General features: G+C 45.4%; 1 long non-coding RNA gene, 8 other non-coding genes and 1 pseudogene across 9 annotated transcripts; all 10 read left to right on the top strand.

Moving 5' to 3' along the window:
* The first annotated feature begins 1,713 nt into the window (after nucleotides 1–1,713).
* LOC123182721 (uncharacterized) lies at nucleotides 1,714–6,071 on the top strand. The gene is made up of 2 exons (XR_006492286.1): nucleotides 1,714–2,124; nucleotides 5,305–6,071. It is a non-coding gene; the product is annotated as an uncharacterized lncRNA (long non-coding RNA).
* On the top strand, nucleotides 2,221–2,316 carry LOC123183830 (small nucleolar RNA Z43). The gene has a single exon (XR_006492824.1). It is a non-coding gene; the product is annotated as a small nucleolar RNA Z43 (small nucleolar RNA).
* LOC123183905 (small nucleolar RNA U31b) lies at nucleotides 2,947–3,033 on the top strand. The gene has a single exon (XR_006492892.1). It is a non-coding gene; the product is annotated as a small nucleolar RNA U31b (small nucleolar RNA).
* On the top strand, nucleotides 3,189–3,293 carry LOC123183863 (small nucleolar RNA Z107/R87). The gene has a single exon (XR_006492852.1). It is a non-coding gene; the product is annotated as a small nucleolar RNA Z107/R87 (small nucleolar RNA).
* On the top strand, nucleotides 3,381–3,476 carry LOC123183737 (small nucleolar RNA R30/Z108). Its single transcript, XR_006492766.1, has one exon. It is a non-coding gene; the product is annotated as a small nucleolar RNA R30/Z108 (small nucleolar RNA).
* LOC123183915 (uncharacterized) lies at nucleotides 3,529–3,613 on the top strand (annotated as a pseudogene).
* Nucleotides 3,655–3,754, top strand: LOC123183850 (small nucleolar RNA snoR31/Z110/Z27). The gene has a single exon (XR_006492839.1). It is a non-coding gene; the product is annotated as a small nucleolar RNA snoR31/Z110/Z27 (small nucleolar RNA).
* Nucleotides 3,795–3,875, top strand: LOC123183871 (small nucleolar RNA snoR77Y). Its single transcript, XR_006492860.1, has one exon. It is a non-coding gene; the product is annotated as a small nucleolar RNA snoR77Y (small nucleolar RNA).
* Nucleotides 3,934–4,113, top strand: LOC123183835 (small nucleolar RNA Z112). The gene has a single exon (XR_006492828.1). It is a non-coding gene; the product is annotated as a small nucleolar RNA Z112 (small nucleolar RNA).
* On the top strand, nucleotides 4,275–4,393 carry LOC123183724 (small nucleolar RNA SNORD14). The gene has a single exon (XR_006492755.1). It is a non-coding gene; the product is annotated as a small nucleolar RNA SNORD14 (small nucleolar RNA).
* Nucleotides 6,072–23,987: the final 17,916 nt, after the last annotated feature.

Below are 23,987 nucleotides of genomic sequence, written 5' to 3'. Positions count from 1 at the left end.
AGGCTATATATGGTTATGCATTGGTGGATTTTTCCACACGAGCCGACTTAGGATCCGACTTCGTATTGTCTTGATCAAAGAAGAAGCACGCTGACCACATGTGAGTCTTTGTTTGAGCCCCTTGATCGGGTATCCGAGGCCGTAGATTTTTTCAGGTTGCTTAACTTGGTTTTCCATTTTCTTTTCATACCTTTGAGCCATTAGGGGGGAATCTCCTGGTGTCTCGCAAACTTAGTGGCACGGTAGGCGGCTATTCCCGTGTTCGAGCGCTAGACAATCCTATTAGTTCTCACAAATGGTTGAGTTCGATTCGAAGACGTCAGGTGGCACATACAATCTCGTTGGCGAGGTGACTTGCTTTGGCGTGGTGGCCACAAGCTCTTTGGACTCCTCGACACCGAGCCACAATGCTTTCGCATTTTTGCAGCGGCGGGCAGTCCGTCTTAGGGGCAAACCCTAAACGGCGCCCTCTGCGCCCGTTCCTTCAGTGTACGCAAACCGGCGCACACCCCCAGCGCTGAGATGGGCCGGCCCATATCGCGTCCCACTTTTCGGGGATAAGTGATGCAAAGAAGAGTGCGAGCAGCGGGTTTCAAACCTACGACCTCGCCGTGCAAGCAAGCTGCGTAAGCCAGCTCGACCAATAGCACACACGTGTTTATAGACAACCTTTCCACTGCTTTATCATTCCTTCATTTTATTCTTCCTTTTCTTTTTCCTATTCTTTTTTTTCCTTTCTACCAACAAGCAAATGCGACCTTTTTAAAATTTGTGAAATTTTTTAAAATTGAATGAACTTTTATCAAATCGATGAACTTTTTCAAAAATTCGATGAAATTTTAAAATTCCATGAATTTGTTAAAACGTGAACAATTATTGAGAACATGAACAAAACTTTATATGCGACGAGCAATTTTCAAATATACACTGAACATTTTTTTCGGTGTACGATGAACAATTTTTAACTACACAGCGAACACTTTTTTGATAGACATTGAAATAATTTAAAACATATTTTTTTGATATAAGATGAACAAATTTTATACATTGAACATTTTTGTAATATAATCTGAACATTTTTTAACTACACATTGAACAATTTTGTGATATGCGCTGAAAAACCATTTAAATACCCATTGAACATATTTTGATGTACACTGAACGTTTTTGTTAAATTCGTGAACTTTTTCTGAAGTTTGTACAGTTTTTTCAAGACCAATGAACTTTTTTTCAAAATCGGTGAACTCTTTCAGAATCGATGAACTTTTTTCAAAATTGATGAACGCTTTTTTCAAATTTGATGAACTTTTCGCAGAACCGATGAACTTTTTTAAAATTCGATGAACTTTTTGCCTAATTTGATGAACTTTTTCAACTTGATGAACTTTCTTTCAAATTCGATGAGCTTTTTTGAAAATCGATGAACTTTTTTCTAATTCACTCAACTTTTATTAAACATCAATGAACTGTTTTTTAAAATTTCGTTAAGTTTTTTCAAAATTTGATGAAGTTTTTTCATAAAAAATCAACTTTTCCAAATTGTTTGCAAATACTTCACAAATCTAATAAATAGCGCTGATGCATTGGTTCATAACTATTTTGCGTTCTTTGTACTGTAGTCACTAGTCCTCACAAGCAGTAGTGGTTAGCGAAACAGTTCTTTTGTTGTAGCCGCAAGTCGTGAGGTCGAGTGCCTTTTTTTTTTTTGAGAATTATGAGGTCGAGTGCCTGTATCTGCACTTTTTTTCGCGAGACGTTTTTACCTTCTACTGCGCGCGGTGGGCCGGCCCATGGGGTGCGGCATGCGAGCGCCAGCTGCCTGAACCGGCGCTTAAGGCGCCGGTTAGGAGCTCCCCCAAACGCATTTAGAAAAAAACAAAGCGATGCGTTAGTGGGCCCCATCAGACGTGATCTATGGGCCGAGCAGATTACACCAGACTTATCGTACACATTTCTCTCGATCCTGGGCCGGTCGCCTGCGAGCCACGACGATCGGGTCTCAAAAAAAAAAAGGGGGGAGCGACGACGATCCAACGGCACGGGTCGGCCGGGCGCCTCTGCGAAACCCTAACCACCAGCGAAGAGGGACCTTCTTCCCCGCGCCGCCACCTCCCGTCTCAACAGGTTCCCTCTCCCTCCCCCATTCCTCTGCAGTTTTCGATCTCTCTTTTCTCTGCGTTCTACTCTGAGGGATTTTACTTGTTTTTGCATCCGGTTTGAGGTCCGTGGCGATTGATATTTGGTCTCGTTCGTCGTAATTGGCATTCATTTCCCTTGCCGACCATCCCGCTGAATCACCACCCATATTCTGAGTCTTTTTATTACATATAGTACTATCTTCTAGGTTTGACATGTTAATTCTTTTTATTGATTGTCTAGGAGTAATAGACAAGCATATGTCTCAACTCATTTCCCTTCATGAGGTAAGTATAATTAATAATGAGGCCAGAATCTTTTTGTTTTTGTAGTTCAGATGACCAAACTGTGAACTTGAACAAAAGTCTTTAGCTCCTAGTTGACGACCTTTAGGTTTGCCTGTGTAGTTTCAATTCTAATTGCACATGAGAAACCATTTCCTGAATTGAAGTTTTTGTTTTTGCTTGGGTTTTGAGCATTGATGCGAAAATTCACTCAATATGATCTATCTGGTGTGATTATCCATTGCTACTTCCTTACTGAGCTCCTTTCCGTTGACTTTTGCTTGACGTCATTGTGATGTCTTCTGGGTATTCTTTAAATATATAAACTAAGAACCAGTTTGTAAGATAGCAATTCGCAAATTGTTGGACAATTTGAAATTCTTTTAGAACTTTCATGTAGTACCAGCTGTAATAATTAATTATGTAGAGTACAAGATGATACAAATTGAGATAAAACAGAGCAGGTATAGTTGGAATGATTGAGGAGCATAGCTAGCTGATTTTGAATTGGCTATATTGAAGTTATGAGGATGATGAGTAAATATTTGTCGCCCCAGTCTTAGGATCTGCTTCGGTGGATCTGTGCTGATTGACATACTTGCGAATCTGACTTTGTAGATGAGAATTTGACTGCACAGCGGTCTTATGATGCTATGCTTACTTCTATACTGTTTTATTTTTGAGTTATCGTGCCTTCGTGACGCCTTTTGTGAGCAGTGTGAACCTTTCTCATTTGGTTCGATATTTTTTCTAGAATTTGGTTTGGATGATGGCAGTGGCGGTTTGCAAATATTCAAGCTCAACAGACCAAATCACAGGCTTTTCTCTCAGGAGTCGATTTGTGTGCTGATTATCCCGCTGAACCAAGCCATCTGATACCTGGTTTTTAGTCTGATGCCCATTGTTGTTTTCTCTTTCATGCGTCTTTTTGTGTTTGATGTGTTTGTTTGCTTTGGAGGATGTAGTTGCGATGAGGATAACAAGCTCCCTCTTCTGAAAGCATTGACGACATCGCTGGCAGAATCGAACCAATTAAACATTGCCACAACTGAGCAACTATGTATCTTTCTTTACTGCTATTCATCGTTTGCTTCTTACAACATCTGTTTCGATTGTGAGGAGGTATCGATGCATAATCCAACACTTGGTCCGAGGATGGCTTGAGCCGCCTGTATCTTTGCAACTGAATCCATTAGAGATCAGCTTTTCCAATGTTTTGTTTCTTTATTCCGTTAGTATCATGGGATGAAACCTTGAAACAATCTTAGGACACTTTCTGACATAGTGCTTATTTTTACCTGTGAATGAGAAGGCATTTATATTCTGATGATACGCCTTGTTTCCATCGATTTTATTTGAGCTATAATGCAATTGAAGCCCATGATGATTAGCTTTTTGTTGGAATTACCATCAGATTCTGAATGACGATATTTTTGCGGCTTTCTGAGGCTTAATACCAATAGCTTCAGGTCCTAGTATAGTTTGTATAGTTAATTTTGTCCGTTCTTAAATTATCCTTGTGAAGATTCTCAGACCATAGGAAGTGCCGTATGACACTGTAAACAACAGCTGGTTCTCTCCACTGCAAGTGTCCTCCTTCGCCCATAACCTTTGTTGTTTGTGGGCTGGAATATCCATTTGCAGCTGGTTTGGTTCAGCTGTGTGCATGATTTTAAGCTGGTCTCTGAGGGATTCTCTTTGATCTTGTTTGCTCTGTTTTTTGCATCGTATCTAATTTTTTGTTGGTAGTAACCTGAGACTGTATTTTGGTCGGTGTACTGAACTGTTTATTGTGATTAAATTTTGTTACGACTAGCTAACAAGTTGTGGTCAATATGATTTGAGGATAAGTTCTGGCGATGAGATAAATTTAAGGCTTGTTTCTCAAACATTCTCAGTTGCCACCTAAGAGCTTTTTCCCAGCTAGACTTTAGAGTTAATGCTGCTAATTCCTTCCTTGGATGTCTGAGCCTTGTTAACATCCCCATTTATTTCAATTTTACTTTGCTGTCTTCACTTATTCTTTGCATTGCAAATGTTGATAAATCAAAACTTGATTTTTTTCTGAAAACATTCACAGTTGCCGCCTAAGGCTCCTCTTTGATGCTTTCATTTTTATGTGTTGGTATTTCATTTGTTTGACTTGGGAATCACTGTCCCATTGTTTGGCCGCCATTCTCTTGGTGCATCTGAGTTTACAACAGTCCCGAGAGCTCTGTTTTTGAGTCGCCGACTAATCGCCGACTAATCGCCAAGTCGTCGCGGCGTGGCTGGCTCGCGCAGGCAACTTGACTCAGGGAGCAAGTCGCGCGACTCGCGTGGCTCGCCGGTGACTTGGGGCGATTAGTCGCACGACTCGCTGGCTCGCTGGCTCGCGTGGCTTGCTGCTGTTGTATATGTGATCATGTGGGGACTGGGGAAGGAGGAGGACCGAAGGAAAGAGAGCGCAGGGTGGGCCATATATGTGCTCTGCTTAGATATAGTATATGAAAGAGAGCGCAGGGTGGGCTCTATATGTGCTCTGCTTAGATGTAGTATATTTTCTCTGTTCTATATGTGCTCTTCTGCTGCTGTATATCTATGTGCTCTGCTGCTCTATGTACTGTTGTGCCATGGCGACTTGGGGCGACTAATCAAGCCAAGTCGCTGACTCAAGCCAGCAAGCCACTAGCCGCAGCCTCGGCGACTTGGCTTGACTTGGCGACTCAAAAACCTTGCCCGAGAGGTAATTCAGGTGGCGCTTAAGAGTGCAAATCCGTCTAGATGGATCTTGAGTTACGCTCGCCCCCAAATTCCAGTTTAATCTCCGTTATTTTTTTTTGTCTGTATAATTCTAGTTTTTGTGGGACTGCTGATTTAGCGATATGAACCTTTTTTGGTGCAGTGATTACTGATGGGAAATCCCCTCCTATACACCCATAGAATCTGAGCACCAACAAACAATATTTTTCTTGGATTCCTCTGATCCAAACATGAAGATGCACCGCGCATGCAAAATCTGTGGAGAAATAGGACACACCGATAAGGAACACCAGGATGGATGCCCCTATTGTGAAGCGAGCCACTTGGGTGAAGAATGTCCCACTACGCAAGTCACCTGTTTCATGTGTGAAGGGACTAACCACAATCCAGCCCAGTGTCGTCTACTCACCACGACACAAGTGGTTCAGCAACAGAGGAAAGGAATGAAGGAAGCTATCCAGGAATTCATGGCAGCACCCATGAAGAAAAGGAAGAAGAGGCGCTACGCCAAGAAGTGTAGAACAAGGGGCACTGTGCCAACGCGTGTCCAGAACTGAAAGGAGAGAGAAAGATGGGGGCGCTACTCCAGCCCTTGTCCAGAATTGAAAAGAGGGAGAGGGAGATGGGAACCTTGGAGCAAAGAAGCCCCATGACTTGTCAGGAGTAGTTTGTTTGATACTCTTCCTTTCTGTAAGAATTCATTCAGTACACTATTCCAGGGGAGCCAATGTTAGTAATTGGAGGACAGCTATCTGAGGCAAGCAATAAGTGTATTAGGAAACTTTTTACGTTATCTTGGAGATGCTGGGTTGATACGTGCAATGTCAATGGAAGAGGCTATACGTTTCCTGTGTTGTAATTGCTATTTCTTTTGTGAGCAGAATATGACTAATGGGTCCTTGCGCGGTGCTTTGCTGGTATGTCAATGTACTGGGTTTTTTGTATTTGGCGTAAACTTGTATGCACTGGGCGCTTCGCTTGTACATCGTGCTGGAATATGTGGGGTTTTACATATTTTTCTTCTTAATCACCATGCAGGCATAAATCTGTGGGCACACATTGTGCCGGAATGGGTGTTGTTGGTGAGATTCATAAGCATCAAGCTACAAAATTTGGCTTTGCCTGGTGCCGCAGCTGCTGTGCGGACTATAAGAGATGGCCCTACATTCCAATATCGATTGTGCTAACTGCTAAGTTGGTTGTGCAATATGCTCGGTGCTTTCCTGGGATGAGCACAAGGAAAACGTACGCGTTTATACTGTGTAAATGTTAGTTAGCTTGTGGAGTTTTGATTCGAATGACAAATTGATTTATAATAGAGCAAATAAAAGGGGTAGCCCTATTTATAAGCTGGTCATTTGACATGGATCTTCACACTTGTGCGGACATTACGATCTCTCAGGTCTCAGCCCTGGATGGCCAAGCTTGTGCGGACATGGATCAATATTTATAGCCGGCTCGTGGATGCACTGGCTGGTTTTGTCGCTCCTCTGTGTGTCTGTGGTAGAGCTTGTAACTTATGTTCCATCCAACATATGCAGACAGTGCGACCTACTAGAGTCTACTAACCATAGAGGTACAGCTTACGGTAAAACTACAGAATGTTCTTAAGAAAAACGTACGGGAAATCTGTGCAATCAAAAGGGTAGTACTATCAGATTTAGATCCACTAAACTAATCCACGTCATGATCATCTAGCCATGGTTTCTGAAGTGAATTTTTTTTTAAATTTAATCATGACCAAATCCACATGCAATAGCACACAAGAAAGGCACTCTTCGGGCGCCACCGCATCAACATGAAGTATTTCATTTAGGCGAAGCAGAGGGCGAAATTCAAAGGCATGCTGACCGGATCTTATCAGGAACGGTCCAGAACTTAAAATCCGATGACCAACCGAGGCAGCAGAAGCCAATGCAGGTGAGCATGGACATCGCAGGGGTGTACTCTGTCAGCATTCTACTTCCACCACCTACCTGATGTGGAATTCGACGATCAGACCTGCAGAATTCGGACCTTTTAGTTATTATTGGACCAACCCAAAGGCTAGCTTCAACGCCAGAGCTAGCCTATTTGTGGTGATGTTTATGTGGTCATGATGGATTCCAAATGGACAGAAGCATGGGTTCCAAGAGCCCTGCTCCGGTGCTCCCCCCTAACCTAATTTCAGAGGGGTATTTTTGTCCCCGCGAGTTTGTTTTTTTCCTGGCCCGCCGTAGCCCAGATCCAAGCCCTGTCTAGCCCTGTATAACCCAGACCGTATACGTACAGTACCCTGGTCCGAAAAAAAAACATCACACGACCCCACGTCCACGTAAGACCTGCCGAATCCAATCATTCACGCAGCTCCATCAATCTCGCGAGCATTGACGCAGCTCCATAAGTCACGTAGTAGATCTCCAGCGGCGGCTATCTCGTCGCCGGCGATCTCGTCGGACAGCGGGCGCGACAACGTCGTGAATCTCCAACGAGCGCGCACAGGTACCGCATCCCGCATCCCCCCTCTAGTCTCGCTCGCGGCAACATCGAATGAACTGCCGCCGCCAGTGGTAGTGGTTAACCTAGCGGGGCGGGTAACCTAGCTACCCGGCGGCGCATGCGATCGTGGATCTTATTCCAATAGTGCTGCTCCTCGTGATCTGGGTTCACGTAGCGTTGGTTGCCGTCGGCTATGCGCACCACCAGTATCGTTATTTGATGTGGCGGCTAACCTAGGTATCCGGCGGCAGAGGTAATCACATATCTAGCTAGGTGTTGAGATCGTGCAGTTCCTCGCGATTGAAAGTGATCACGACGGGTGCCGTGGCCATCTTCCTTACTAAGTTTGGCAGATCTGAACGACATCGGTTGCGGTTGTTTACATAACATCCGTGATCGTGTGCTATGTGTTGTATATTTCATCATTGATAATGTTTGCACATGTGATGATAAATATTATTGGTTGTAGGAAATGGCGGACGAGGAGTTAACTGATATCATGGTAGACATGGAGTTTGGAAAACTGATGAAAGACTGGATAGAAGATTGGTCAGATGATGAAAATTCAGATCGTGAAGATCGGTCAGAGAATGGGAACGAATGGGACGATCTTAATGTGAGTGGCATTGTCATGTTGTAATTTTTTGGTGGCATCCGACAACATTAAATCTTTGTGTTGAAAATTTATAGATCGATGAGCTTGATGATGATCAAGAAAACAACTCGGAGCTCTCGAATGGAGATTACATTAGTCAGGTACGTAAGTGAAATTTTTTGTTGGCATGCAAATTGAATTTCTTCTGGAATATTATATGATAAGTAATTATGTATTTGTGTTGTATTTTTCAGTTCATTTCCGAATGTCATAATGCGTACGACTATTACGATGAATCCGACGCGGAGACAGGCCTTAACGACGAATCATTAGACGCACCTGATTCTGGGGAGTCCTAGTCGTCGGTCATCATGAGTGAGGTATGTGTGTAATCAATGTTCTATGGAAGTAATGTTAAACCATAGAAAACTGTTTTCATGGCTGTTGTTTGATTGTGTAGGTGACACAAGATGATGGGGCAAAGAATGTCCAAGATACTGCCAGTGCAGATGATAAGAGGGATATGTTCAAGCAGATAATGGAAATGACCTTTACGTCTCACGATGCTGCGTATGATTTCTACAACAGCTATGCTAGAGATAATGGTTTCAGCATTAGAAAGAATAAGGTCAGGTATAGCAAAACGGAGTCACGTCATATGCGTTATAGGCGGTTTGTTTGTTCCAGACAAGGAAAACGTGACAACAAGTTGCTAACCGAGGAAGGACACAACCGTAGGCTCAGAGCCGAGACACGCTGCTTTTGTGAAGCGCACCTGACCGTCAAGCTTGACCAAAAGCATGGGGTTTGGTATGTTGAAAGTTTTGAGGACAAGCATAGCCATATGTTGGCAGGACCGGACGAGGTACCTTTTCTTTGGTCCCATAGAAAAATCAAAGAGTACCAGAAGCATGAGATAATGTCCACGGGAGCTGCAGGGATTAGAATTCACGACATGATGGATTGCTTCATCAGCAAACATGTATGGTACGACGGTTTTGGTTTTACCAGGCGTGAAATATACAACCTTTGCGCCAAGGAGAAGAGGAAGCTGCTTTCAAAAGGTGATGCTGCCACAGCCATAGGCATCATGGCCAGTAGGAAACAGAGGGATCCTAGCTTCTTTTTCGAGTACAAGCTAGATAAGGAAGGACATTTGAATAGGATGTTCTGGTGCGACTCCCAGTCTCGTCATGACTATGAGGACTGCGGCGACGTGCTTGTATTTGATAGCACGTACAAGATGAACCGCTATGGTATGCCATTCATACCTTTTGTTGTTCTTAACAATCACCGGAAGACCACTGTTTTTGGTTGTGCCATAATTTCGGACGAGACCGAGGAGACATACGTGTGGCTTCTGCAGACTTTTTTGAGGTCCATGTGTCAAAAGATGCCTAAGAGTGTTATCACAGACGCCGACGCTGCGATGATCAAGGCAATTCGCGAAGTCTTGCCAGACGTGTGGCACCGTATATGTACGTGGCACATAGAGAAAAATATGAAGATTCACCTTAGTCACAAGTCCTTGAAGGAGTTCCGAACTCTTCTGTACTACAGCATGTCCACGGCCATGTTTGAGAAGAGATGGCACGCATTTTCCAAAAGATGGCAGTCGGAAAAAACTGTAACATGGTTGAGGCGGATGTATAAGAAGAGGAGACTGTGGGCCGCGGCTTATCTAACAGAGGGGTTTTGGCTTGGCATGAAAAGCAACAAGCGGAGTGAAAGCCTGAACTCATGCCTTCACCTCCACCTAGACGGTGAAATGACCCTGGTGGATATGATTTTGCACTATGAGAACGCCGTTGTGCGTATCCGTGAAAACGAGGCGCGAGATGACTGCACGGCCTCACAGAGTTTACCGGTACCAGTTACTAGCTCGAGGGAACTTGAGATAGCTGCTTCTCACGTCTTCACTCCAGCAAACTTCTATATGTTGCAAGATGATCTTAGAAAAATTGACGGCATGGAGATTGTAGAAATTAAGCTGGGAGATGGATCACAGCAGTACATCGTGGCCTGGAAGAATAACCGGAAGCGCCGTTTTTGGGTGGAGTATACACCAGTAAATTCCGCAGAAACTATAAGGTGCAGCTGCAGAAGAATGATTCGAAAGGGTCTACCTTGCAAGCACATATTCCATGTAGTGAAGCACTTGAACATATATTCACGAAAGAAGCAAGGTTGGGACTGCCCGCAAGGCGCACAAGCGATTTGTTGGGATTTGGTTGGACTGGGGCCAGGGAAAGAATGAAATATAGCCAGGTCAGTGTGTTAGCGTCTGAAGCTATGCATGCGGCATGCAAACACCCTGCTTTGTGGGATCAGTTACAGGAGTGTTTGAAGGCTGTGATAGCTAAGAGTCATGAGTATGATCTGCTATAGGAAAATTTGTTGAAGCAAACAAATGACGTCAGTAAGTGTGCAGTTGAATATGTGGACGATGGTGAAGGCAACATGATTGAGGTTAAAGATCCTATGAAAGTGTCAAGCAAAGGTGCAACAAAGGTAGATGAGAGCCGCCCTGTCTCGAAAAATGGTAGACCACTCTCTTTTGATGAGTTGAAAACCCGGTGCGGCGCTTGCAAATTGGTAGGACACACTAGACGTAGCAAGAAATGCAAACTAAATCAGAAGTAAGTGTTTGTATGCATTGTGGATTATTAAATTTTGTATCATTCATTAACTTAGCTTGTCTTTTATCATGTGCAGAAAAGTGGAGAAGGAACAAGAGTAGAACACTTGCTTCAATTATTTACTGTGTTAATCGGCCGGCTCATACTTTGGCTAGGTAGCTATAGGCGATTGTGTTTCTTTGGTTTGGAGGCTTTCGCCCCCTGATTGTATCCTTAGTGTATTAGCAGAAGAGATCCCAGTCTTTGTTTAAATAAAGTAAGATGTTTCCCTCTAAACAAAAATCAAAAAAATTCTTTACTGTGTTATGACCGGGGCGGGAGGTAGAAAGAATATTGTACATTTCCCCTACCCATGTCCTAAATGCCATTAAATAAGTAACTGTACCACTCTCCCCCCACCACACACTCACCCACCTCCCACGGGCGCCGGTTCGAACTCCCCTCTTATCCCCACCTACAGTAGATCGAGAAAACCCTCGCCGGCGACCGCTGCAGCCGCCTCCATGGAGAGAAGCCTCGGCTGGCAGAGAGCGATGATGGACCTGTTGGAAATATGCCCTAGAGGCAATAATAAATGGTTATTATTATATTTCTTTGTTCATGGTAATTGTCTATTATTCATGCTATAATTGTATTATCCGGAAATCGTAATACATGTGTGAATACATAGACCACAATGTGTCCCTAGTAAGCCTCTAGTTGACTAGCTCGTTGATCAACAGATAGTCATGGTTTCCTGACTATGGACATTGGATGTCATTGATAACGGGATCACATCATTAGGAGAATGATGTGATGGACAAGACCCAATCCTAAGCATAGCATAAAAGATCGTGTAGTTTCGTTTGCTAGAGCTTTTCCAATGTCAAGTATCTTTTCCTTAGACCATGAGATCGTGCAACTCCCGGATACCGTAGGAGTGCTTTGGGTGTGCCAAACGTCACAACGTAACTGGGTGACTATAAAGGTGCACTACGGGCATCTCCGAAAGTGTCTGTTGGGTTGGCACGGATCGAGACTGGGATTTGTCACTCCGTGTGACGGAGAGGTATCTCTGGGCCCACTCGGTAATGCATCATCATAATGAGCTCAATGTGACTAAGGCGTTAGTCACGGGATCATGAATTGCGGTACGAGTAAAGAGACTTGCCGGTAACGAGATTGAACAAGGTATTGGGATACCGACGATCGAATCTCGGGCAAGTAACATACCGATTGACAAAGGGAATTGTATACGGGATTGACTGAATCCTCGACATCGTGGTTCATCCGATGAGATCATCGTGGAACATGTGGGAGCCAACATGGGTATCCAGATCCCGCTGTTGGTTATTGACCGGAGAGGCGTCTCGGTCATGTCTGCATGTCTCCCGAACCCGTAGGGTCTACACACTTAAGGTTCGGTGACGCTAGGGTTGTAGAGATATATGTATGCGGAAAACCGAAAGTTGTTCGGAGTCCCGGATGAGATCCCGGACGTCACGAGAGGTTCCGGAATGGTCCGGAGGTAAAGAATTATATATAGGAAGTCCAGTTTCGGCCACCGGGAAAGTTTCGGGGGTTATCGGTATTGTACCGGGACCACCGGAAGGGTCCCGGGGGTCCACCGGGTGGGGCCACCTATCCCGGAGGGCCCCGTGGGCTGAAAGTGGAAGGGAACCAGCCCCTAGTGGGCTGGGGCGCCACCCTTGGGCCTCCCCCCTGCGCCTAGGGTTGGGAACCCTAAGGGGGGGGAGTTCCCCCTTGCCTTGGGGGGCAAGGCAACCCCTTTCCCCCCTTGTGGCCGCCCCCCCCCTTGAGATCTCATCTCTTGGGGCCGGCGCCCCCCCTAGGGGCCTATATAAAGGGGGGGGAGGGAGGGCAGGACACAACAGCCTTGGCGCCTCCCTCCTCCCCTGCAACACCTCTCTCTCTCTCGCAGAAGCTCGGCGTAGCCCTGCGGATACCCGCTACATCCACCACCACGCCGTCGTGCTGCTGGATCTCCATCAACCTCTCCTTCCCCCTTGCTGGATCAAGAAGGAGGAGACGTCGCTGCACCGTACGTGTGTTGAACGCGGAGGTGCCGTCCGTTCGGCACTCGGTCATCGGTGATTTGGATCACGGCGAGTACGACTCCGTCATCCACGTTCATTGGAACGCTTCCGCTCGCGATCTACAAGGGTATGTAGATGCACTCCCTTCCCCTCGTTGCTAGTATACTCCATAGATGCATCTTGGTGAACGTAGGATTTTTTTTTAAAATTATGCTACGATTCCCAACAGTGGCATCATGAGCCAGGCCTATGCGTAGTTACTATGCACGAGTAGAACACAAAGCAGTTGTGGGCGTTGAGTTTGCCAATTCTTCTTGCCGCTACTAGTCGTTTCTTGTTTCGGCGGCATTGTAGGATGAAGCGGCCCGGACCGACCTTACACGTACGCTTACGTGAGACAGGTTCCACCGACTAACATGCACAAGTTGCATAAGGTGGCTAGCGGGTGTCTGTCTCTCCTACTTTAGTCGGAACGGATTCGATGAAAAGGGTCCTTATGAAGGGTAAATAGAAATTGGCAAATCACGTTGTGGTCGTACGTAGGTAAGAAACGTTCTTGCTAGAAACCTACAAACCACGTAAAAACTTGCAACAACAATTAGAGGACGTCTAACTTGTTTTTGCAGCAAGTGCTATATGATGTGATATGGCCAGAAGATGTGATGAATGATATATGTGATGTATGAGATTGATCATATTCTTGTAATAGGAATCACGACTTGCATGTCGATGAGTATGACAACCGGCAGGAGCCATAGGAGTTGTCTTTATTATTTTGTATGACCTGCGTGTCATTGAATAACGCCATGTAAATTACTTTACTTTATTGCTAAACGCGTTAGCCATAGAAGTAGAAGTAATCATTGGCGTGACGACTTCATGAAGACACAATGATGGAGATCATGATGATGGAGATCATGGTGTCATGCCGGTGACAAAGATGATCATGGTGCCCCGAAGATGGAGATCAAAGGAGCATGATGATATTGGCCATATCATGTCACTATATGATTGCATGTGATGTTTATCATGTTTTTGCATCTTATTTGCTTAGAACGATGGTAGCAAGTAGGATGATCCCTTATAATAATTTCAAGAAAGTGTTCACCCTAACTGTGCACCGTTGCGAAGGTTCGTTGTTTCGAAGCACCACGTGATGATCGGGTGTGATAGATTCTAACGTTCGAATACAACGGGTGTTGACGAGCCTAGCATGTACAGACATGGCCTCGGAACACACGCAATACACTTAGGTTGACTTGACGAGCCTAGCATGTACAGACATGGCCTTGGAACACGGAGGACCGAAAGGTCGAGCATGAGTCGTATAGAAGATACGATCAACATGGAGATGTTCACCGATCTTGACTAGTCCGTCTCACGTGATGATCGGACATGGCCTAGTTAAACTCGGATCATGTTTCACTTAGATGACGAGAGGGATGTCTATCTGAGTGGGAGTTCATTAAATAATTTGATTAGATGAACTCAATTATCATGAACTTAGTCTAAAATCTTTACACTATGTATTGTAGATCAAATGGCCCACGTTGTCCTCAATTTCAACGCGTTCCTAGAGAAAACCAAGCTGAAAGATGATGGCAACAACTATACGGACTGGGTCCGGAACCTGAGGATCATCCTCATAGCAGCCAAGAAAGATTATGTCTTAGAAGCACCGCTAGGTGAAGCACCAATCCCTGAGAACCAAGACGTCATGAACACTTGGCAGCAGCGTGCTGATGATTACTCCCTCGTTCAGTGCGGCATGCTTTACAGCTTAGAACCGGGTCTCCAAAAGCGTTTTGAGAAACATGGAGCATATGAGATGTTCGAGGAGCTGAAACTGGTTTTTCAAGCTCATGCCCAGGTCGAGAGATATGATGTCTCCGACAAGTTCTTCAGCTGTAAAATGGAGGAGAACAGTTCTGTTAGTGAGCACATACTCAGAATGTCTGGGTTGCACAACCGCTTGTCTCAGCTGGGAGTTAATCTCCCGGATGACGCGGTCATTGACAGAATCCTCCAGTCGCTTCCACCAAGCTACAAGAGCTTTGTGATGAACTACAATATGCAGGGGATGGAAAAGACCATTCCCGAGGTATATTCAATGCTGAAATCAGCTGAGGTAGAGATCAGAAAAGAACATCAAGTGTTGATGGTGAATAAAACCACTAAGTTCAAGAAGGGCAAGGGTAAGAAGAACTTCAAGAAGGACGGCAAGGGAGTTGCCGCGCCCGGTAAGCCAGTTGCCGGGAAGAAGTCAAAGAATGGACCCAAGCCCGAGACTGAGTGCTTTTATTGCAAGGGAAGTGGTCACTGGAAGCGGAACTGCCCCAAATATTTAGCGGACAAGAAGAAGGCCGGCAACACCCAAGGTATATGTGATATACAAGTAATTGATGTGTACCTTACCAGTACTCGTAGTAGCTCCTGGGTATTTGATACCGGTGCGGTTGCTCATACTTGTAACTGAAAACAGGAACTACGGAATAAACGGAGACTGGCAAAGGACGAGGTGACGATGCGCGTCGGGAATGGTTCCAAGGTCGATGTGATCGCCATTGGCACGCTACCTCTGCATATACCCACGGGATTAGTTTTAAACCTCAATAATTGTTATTTAGTGCCAGCTTTGAGCATGAACATTGTATCTGGATCTCGTTTAATTCGAGATGGCTACTCATTTAAATCTGAGAATAATGGTTGTTCTATTTATTTGAGAGATATGTTTTATGGTCATGCCCCGCTGGTCAATGGTTTATTTTTGATGAATCTCAAACGTGATGTTACACATGTTCATAGTGTGAATACCAAAAGATGTAAAGTTGATAACGATAGTCCCACATACTTGTGGCACTGCCGCCTTGGTCACATTGGTGTTAAGCGCATGAAGAAGCTCCATGCAGATGGACTTTTGGAGTCTCTTGATTACGAATCATTTGACATGTGCGAACCATGCCTCATGGGTAAGATGACCAAGACTCCGTTCTCCGGAACAATGGAGCGAGCAACCAACTTATTGGAAATCATACATACCGATGTGTGCGGTCCAATGAGTGTTGAGGCTCGCGGAGGATATCGTTATGTTCTCACTCTCACTGATGATTTAAGTAGATATGGGTATGTCTACCTAATGAAACACAAGTCTGAAACCTTTGAAAAGTTCAAGGAATTTCAGAGTGAGGTTGAGAATCAACGTGACAGAAAAATAAAATTCTTACGATCAGATCGTGGAGGAGAATGTTTAAGTCACGAATTTGGTACACACTTAAGGAAATGTGGAATAGTTTCACAACTCACGCCGCCTGGAACACCTCAGAGAAATGGTGTGTCCGAACGTCGTAATCGCACTCTATTGGATATGGTGCGATCTATGATGTCTCTTACCGATTTACCACTCTCATTTTGGGGTTATGCTTTAGAGACTGCCGCATTCACTTTAAATAGGGCTCCGTCGAAATCCGTTGAGACGACACCGTATGAATTATGGTTTGGGAAGAAACCTAAGCTGTCGTTTCTAAAAGTTTGGGGATGCGATGCTTATGTCAAGAAACTTCAACCTGAAAAGCTCGAACCCAAATCGGAAAAATGCGTCTTCATAGGATACCCTAAGGAAACTATTGGGTATACCTTCTACCTCAGATCCGAAGGCAAGATCTTCGTTGCCAAAAACGGGTCCTTTCTGGAGAAGGAGTTTCTCTCGAAAGAATTGAGTGGGAGGAAAGTGGAACTTGATGAGGTGATAGTCACCCCTTCCGAACCGGAAAGTAGCGCAGCGCGGGAAAATGTTCCCGTGGTGCCTACACCGACTGGGGAGGAAGTTAATGATGATGATCATGAAGCTTCGGATCAAGTTACTGAACTTCGTAGGTCCACAAGGACACGTTCCGCACCAGAGTGGTACGACAACCCTGTCCTGGAAATCATGTTGTTAGACAACGGTGAACCTTCAAACTATGAAGAAGCGATGGCGGGCCCAGATTCCGACAAATGGCTAGAAGCCATGAAATCCGAGATAGAATCCATGTATGAAAACAAAGTATGGACTTTGACTGACTTGCCCGATGAGCGGCGAGCCATAGAAAACAAATGGATCTTTAAGAAGAAGACGGACGCAGATGGTAATGTGACCATCTACAAAGCTCGACTTGTCGCTAAGGGTTATCGACAAGTTCAAGGGGTTGACTACGATGAGACTTTCTCACCCGTAGCGAAGCTGAAGTCCGTCCGAATCATGTTAGCAATTGCCGCATACTATGATTATGAGATATGGCAGATGGACGTCAAAACGGCATTCCTTAATGGCTTCCTTAAGGAAGAGTTGTATATAATGCAGCCGGAAGGTTTTGTCGATCCTAAGAATGCTAACAAAGTATGCAAGCTCCAGCGCTCAATCTATGGGCTGGTGCAAGCATCTCGGAGTTGGAACATTCGCTTTGATGAGATGATCAAAGCGTTTGGGTTTACACAGACTTATGGAGAAGCCTGTGTTTACAAGAAAGTGAGTGGGAGCTCTGTAGCATTTCTCATATTATATGTGGATGACATACTATTGATGGGAAATGATATAGAATTCTTGGAAAGTATAAAGGCCTATTTGAATAAGTGTTTTTCAATGAAGGACCTTGGAGAAGCTGCTTATATATTAGGCATCAAGATCTATAGAGACAGATCGAGACGCCTCATTGGTCTTTCACAGAGTACATACCTTGATAAGATATTGAAGAAGTTCAATATGGATCAGTCCAAGAAGGGGTTCTTGCCTGTATTGCAAGGTGTGCAATTGAGCACGGCTTAATGCCCGACCACGGCAGAAGATATAGAAGAGATGAGTGTCATCCCCTATGCCTCGGCCATAGGGTCTATTATGTATGCCATGCTGTGTACCAGACCTGATGTAAACCTTGCCGTAAGTTTGGTAGGAAGGTACCAAAGTAATCCCGGCAAGGAACACTGGACAGCGGTCAAGAATATCCTGAAGTACCTGAAGAGGACTAAGGATATGTTTCTCGTTTATGGAGGTGACGAAGAGCTCGTTGTAAAGGGTTACGTCGACGCTAGCTTCGACACAGATCTGGATGACTCGAAGTCACAGACCGGATACGTGTATATTTTGAATGGAGGAGCAGTAAGCTGGTGCAGTTGCAAGCAAAGCGTCGTGGCGGGATCTACATGTGAAGCGGAGTACATGGCAGCCTCGGAGGCAGCACAGGAAGCAGTCTGGATGAAGGAGTTCATTACCGACCTAGGGGTGATTCCCAATGCATCGGGCCCGATGACTCTCTTCTGTGACAACACTGGAGCTATTGCCCTTGCGAAGGAGCCCAGGTTTCACAGGAAGACCAGGCATATCAAGCGTCGCTTCAACTCCATTCGTGAAAGTGTTCAAAATGGAGACATAGATATTTGTAAAGTACACACGGACCTGAATGTAGCAGATCCGTTGACTAAACCTCTCCCTAGGGCAAAACATGATCAACACCAGGACGCAATGGGTGTTCGATTCATCACAATGTAACTAGATTATTGACTCTAGTGCAAGTGGGAGACTGTTGGAAATATGCCCTAGAGGCAATAATAAATGGTTATTATTATATTTCTTTGTTCATGGTAATTGTCTATTATTCATGCTATAATTGTATTATCCGGAAATCGTAATACATGTGTGAATACATAGACCACAATGTGTCCCTAGTAAGCCTCTAGTTGACTAGCTCGTTGATCAACAGATAGTCATGGTTTCCTGACTATGGACATTGGATGTCATTGATAACGGGATCACATCATTAGGAGAATGATGTGATGGACAAGACCCAATCCTAAGCATAGCATAAAAGATCGTGTAGTTTCGTTTGCTAGAGCTTTTCCAATGTCAAGTATCTTTTCCTTAGACCATGAGATCGTGCAACTCCCGGATACCGTAGGAGTGCTTTGGGTGTGCCAAACGTCACAATGTAACTGGGTGACTATAAAGGTGCACTACGGGTATCTCCGAAAGTGTCTGTTGGGTTGGCACGGATCGAGACTGGGATTTGTCACTCCGTGTGACGGAGAGGTATCTCTGGGCCCACTCGGTAACGCATCATCATAATGAGCTCAATGTGACTAAGGCGTTAGTCACGGGATCATGCATTGCGGTACGAGTAAAGAGACTTGCCGGTAACGAGATTGAACAAGGTATTGGGATACCGGCGATCGAATCTCGGGCAAGTAACATACCGATTGACAAAGGGAATTGTATACGGGATTGACTGAATCCTCGACATCGTGGTTCATCCGATGAGATCATCGTGGAACATGTGGGAGCCAACATGGGTATCCAGATCCCGCTGTTGGTTATTGACCGGAGAGGCGTCTCGGTCATGTCTGCATGTCTCCCGAACCCGTAGGGTCTACACACTTAAGGTTCGGTGACGCTAGGGTTGTAGAGATATATGTATGCGGAAACCCGAAAGTTGTTCGGAGTCCCGGATGAGATCCCGGACGTCACGAGAGGTTCCGGAATGGTCCGGAGGTAAAGAATTATATATAGGAAGTCCAGTTTCGGCCACCGGGAAAGTTTTGGGGGTTATCGGTATTGTACCGGGACCACCGGAAGGGTCCCGGGGGTCCACCGGGTGGGGCCACCTATCCCGGAGGGCCCTGTGGGCTGAAAGTGGAAGGGAACCAGCCCCTAGTGGGCTGGGGCGCCACCCTTGGACCTCCCCCCTGCGCCTAGGGTTGGGAACCCTAAGGGGGGGGAGTTCCCCCTTGCCTTGGGGCAAGGCAACCCCTTTCCCCCCTTGTGGCCGCCGCCCCCCTTGAGATCTCATCTCTTGGGGCCGGCGCCCCCCCAGGGGCCTATATAAAGGGGGGGGAGGGAGGGCAGGACACAACAGCCTTGACGCCTCCCTCCTCCCCTGCAACACCTCTCTCTCTCTCTCGCAGAAGCTCGGCGTAGCCCTGCGGAGACCCGCTACATCCACCACCACGCCGTCGTGCTGCTGGATCTCCATCAACCTCTCCTTCCCCCTTGCTGGATCAAGAAGGAGGAGACGTCGCTGCATCATACGTGTGTTGAACGCGGAGGTGCCGTCCGTTCGGCACTCGGTCATCGGTGATTTGGATCACGACGAGTACGACTCCGTCATCCACGTTCATTGGAACGCTTCCGCTCGCGATCTACAAGGGTATGTAGATGCACTCCCTTCCCCTCGTTGCTAGTATACTCCATAGATGCATCTTGGTGAACGTAGGAAATTTTTTAAAATTATGCTACGATTCCCAACAGGACCTCGCCGGCGATGACGAGGGGTGGCGCGCGCAGTTGACGGAGGTGTGCGGCTGGTTCCCCAACACGGAGATGTTGGTCAACCACGCGCGTGGCCTCGTCAAAGTCCTCACCGACGCTGATAGGAAGCGCGCCTTCCCCTACGGCCGCGGCGTCCCGCCGGCTGTCCTCCTCGTGTGGGCAATGCGAGAGGCCATGCTGAGTGACTCCCCTGTTCAGCGCACAAGGTGGTGGATGTACCGCTCCACCACCATGACGCTGCGGCCAGATTCAGCACGCGTCACGTCGAGGGCAGAGCGCGTCGACGTCGAGCTCGCTCTCCCTGCGCCCGTCAGCTCGGACTACCAGGTCTGCCACGTGCCGAAGCCAGTGCTGCCGTTGGGCTCTGACGTCGTGGAGGACGACGTGGAGGAGGTACTGGTCATCCCTGATGACCATGAGGAGGGCGAGGAGGACGCTATGCAGATGGTACCGCCGGTCGCCGTCGAGGGTGGTAAGACAATGCCCATCGACGTCGAGCTCCTTCCCCTCCTCCCTGACATAGTGAAGGTGGAAGAAGAGGAGGTGGCTCAGGATCAGGTGGCGCAGCTGTCGAACAGAACGGCGGTCAAGAAGAAGGCTTCTCCATGTGTGGTGCGCCGCTCACACCGCCTCAAATTTCTGAAGAAGTGAAGATGGGCACAGTTGCTGAAGGAGGAGGAAGCTGCTGGTTATCTTAAGTTAGGTATGCTGTTATATGTTTCAGCATATAAGTTAACATTATTTTGGGTTTGATGTTGGTTAGGTATGCTTTTATATGTAAGCATATAAGTTATGCAATCGGTACGGTTTGATTAGGTTCTTTGTGGCTGAAGAATTGAATATCTACTGCTCACCCTAAGTGTCAAGTTCAGTTAAATTTCTGAATATTGAATATGTACTGTTGCTTTGCTTCAGTGTTGCATCAAAGGTGTAGGTGCTGCTAGATGTTGCTCCTATGTTGCAACAAGACAATGAACTGGGCTGCTGCATAAATCAGTAGTGTTGCTAGGTGATGTGCCCATGTGCATCACATACCAAATATAGAACATGCCAAAAGTGCATTGTCTGCCAAATATACAACATGCCAAAAGTGCATTGTCTGCCAAATATAGAACATGCCAAAAGTGCATTGTCTACCAATCATGATGGCCCCATGTTATTTATGCTGCAATCTCTGTTACACTTTGCCCATAAACTGAATAGCAAATAATTCAGCAGCATTTCATCATGTCAATTACAATGATGTCAATAACTTTATGAACAATCTACTTGCTAACTATGACAGCAATCATAATGGCAAGCAGGCCAAGATACAGAAGACCTCCAAATCCTAAAATCCTATCCCTATAGAGCAATATTTCCTTGTGCATCTTAACCATTGCCCTCTTTTCTTTCTCATTCCTTTTAATTTCAGTTTCATATTCTGTAATCTTAGTCTCCAGTTTCTTGTTCTTCATGGCAAGATACTTAATGACTGACTTTGCTTTGCTATCCCACTCCCCATCAACCCATTCAACATACTCAGAAGTGATATCTTCCTAAATAAATCATGATAAATTCAAGTCATTTTATAACTGAACTTGTCACTGCAAGCGTTAAACACTGAACTTTTTTGCAGCTTGACCGCAATAGCAGTACTAGTTTGAAGATCATGCTCAGTAGACTAACCTCAAACACACATCCCCCGAGTGCACTGCCAAAATTGTCTGCATATATGTAGACACGGCCACCAGGAGTTTCCTGATGACCACATAGATGGAGCTTGTCATGGCCACATGTGATGAATTGTGGGCGATAATGCTGGGATGTAAAGAACAACGGTAAAGAACTTACCTTTTTGCCACCAAAGTGTAGCACTGAAGAAACCCTAGCCATGGGTTCTCCCGGCCCGCCGCCGCCCACGAAACCCCCGTCCCCTGTTCCACTTGATCCGCCGCCGCTGCCTCCTGTGCCACTGAATCCGCCCCACCTGCTTGCAGGACCCAGGGTTCGACCTAACTTGCGGTTGCCACCGCTCTTCTCGTCGCAGCCGCCGCCGCCCGATGCCCAGCTCACTGTCATGATTTCGCCGTCGAGATTTGGAGGCGCAAATGGAGAGAGAGGGCTAGGGATTTGGAAAGGGAAACGAGAAAAGGGGAAAGATCGATGTGAACCTGGCAAAATGGGCTGGTGTAGCGCTGCCGGCACGATAGCCCGCCTGTGGGGCCCCTCACGTGGTTAGATGGGCCGTGCCTGGCATCATGGTGAGTACAGAAAAAGTTAATTATACATATAATAAAAAACGATGGGTTTGTAAAACAAAATAGAAAAACATGATGCCTGATAACACGCGATAGAGCCAACGAGCTGACATGACTAATTTTGATCAGTGTAATATTACATTTTGGCTCGATATATTTACTTATCTACCATGACTACTTTTCATAATCATGTGATGAGGGGGAATTACCAGGAGATTATGCAAGATGATGACATGCAGATAGCTAAGGCAGATGGCTAAGCTTGGTAGAGGTTTAAAAAAAAGTAAAGATTGTGAAAATTTTAATATGAAACTTACGAGAGCAGTTGAAGAGAAAAATAGACTATTATAAAAAATTGGAGAACGAGAAAAATATTAAGCAAGAACACTTGATAAGTGAAGCCGTGAAGAATACAATTATAAAAAATTGGAGAACGAGAAAAATATTAAGCAAGAACAATTGATAAGTGAAGCCAAAACTTTATTGGTACGACCAAATTGTCTTCTCCGAGCGAATTGTATGACCGAATTGTCTGATACGAGCGAATTGTTTGACAGACACATACACATGTATGTGTCACAATATTCGGGATGCCCTGTTTATTACATAAAAATGATAGAACCCCTAAGATAATCATGCCGTCGAAACCTTCGACCGGACTAAATCTAAACCACTAAAACTTCAATCTTGCATGCCGCATGAATTCTTCAGGCGCGCCTTTTCCTTGCGATTTTGCAAATTTTGTTCTTCACACACTCCATCGTGTTCGAAGGTGACATAATCAACTCCGCGACGAAACGTCTTCTCCTTGCGTCAACGGTGGCCTGCAAAAAATGACATAAAGGTTACATGAACCGAAGTTGCTACACGACCATAGTAGCTAGTCTACAAACGTAAATAATAGCATACCTGTGAAAAATCACGGGTCATTCGGTCCCGGTCCCAATGTTCTAGACATTCTGTGACAAAAGGCCACAAGAGTTCCTGGTACATATGCAAACATTAGCGGTGGGCAATACGAACATGTGTGTTGTTGTTTGAATGTGCATGATGTCCTATTAACTCACCCATCCTCTTGCTGGGGCATGTCATACTCCTTGATAGGCCACTTACTTACGTCTGGATATTTCCCTAGTGTAATAAGATTTGCTAGGTGCATATCGTGTGCTATAGCCATTCGCTATAAAGAGGATAGTGTTAAAGAATAATCATAAACAACATGTAAGACCAATGGTACAAATGTTGGTTATATTACCGGTGCTTTCACAATCTTTTCTATCAGGTCCAGAGGATAGAGCGAATCGAGAACTTGGAATTCTTGCTTGATCAAGTGCATGACCACGGTCATCTAGTGGGCATTGTCGATATTCAACGCGATATACGTCTACAGTGCAAAAAACCATTGTGGATCAAATGAAATACTTGATGAAATGTCTTGCAGTGAAGAATTACAAACATAACGTACCTTATCATGCACAGTATACTCTTTCGTGACTCTATTAACTGCTCCAGCTTTGGACAGAGCACTATCCATGTTGCAGCT

Source organism: Triticum aestivum, chromosome 1D (genome assembly GCF_018294505.1).
Source record: "Triticum aestivum cultivar Chinese Spring chromosome 1D, IWGSC CS RefSeq v2.1, whole genome shotgun sequence".
Taxonomy (NCBI): domain Eukaryota; kingdom Viridiplantae; phylum Streptophyta; class Magnoliopsida; order Poales; family Poaceae; genus Triticum; species Triticum aestivum.
The sequence above is the reverse complement of the archived record's forward strand: the minus strand, read 5'-3'. Positions and strand labels throughout refer to the sequence as shown.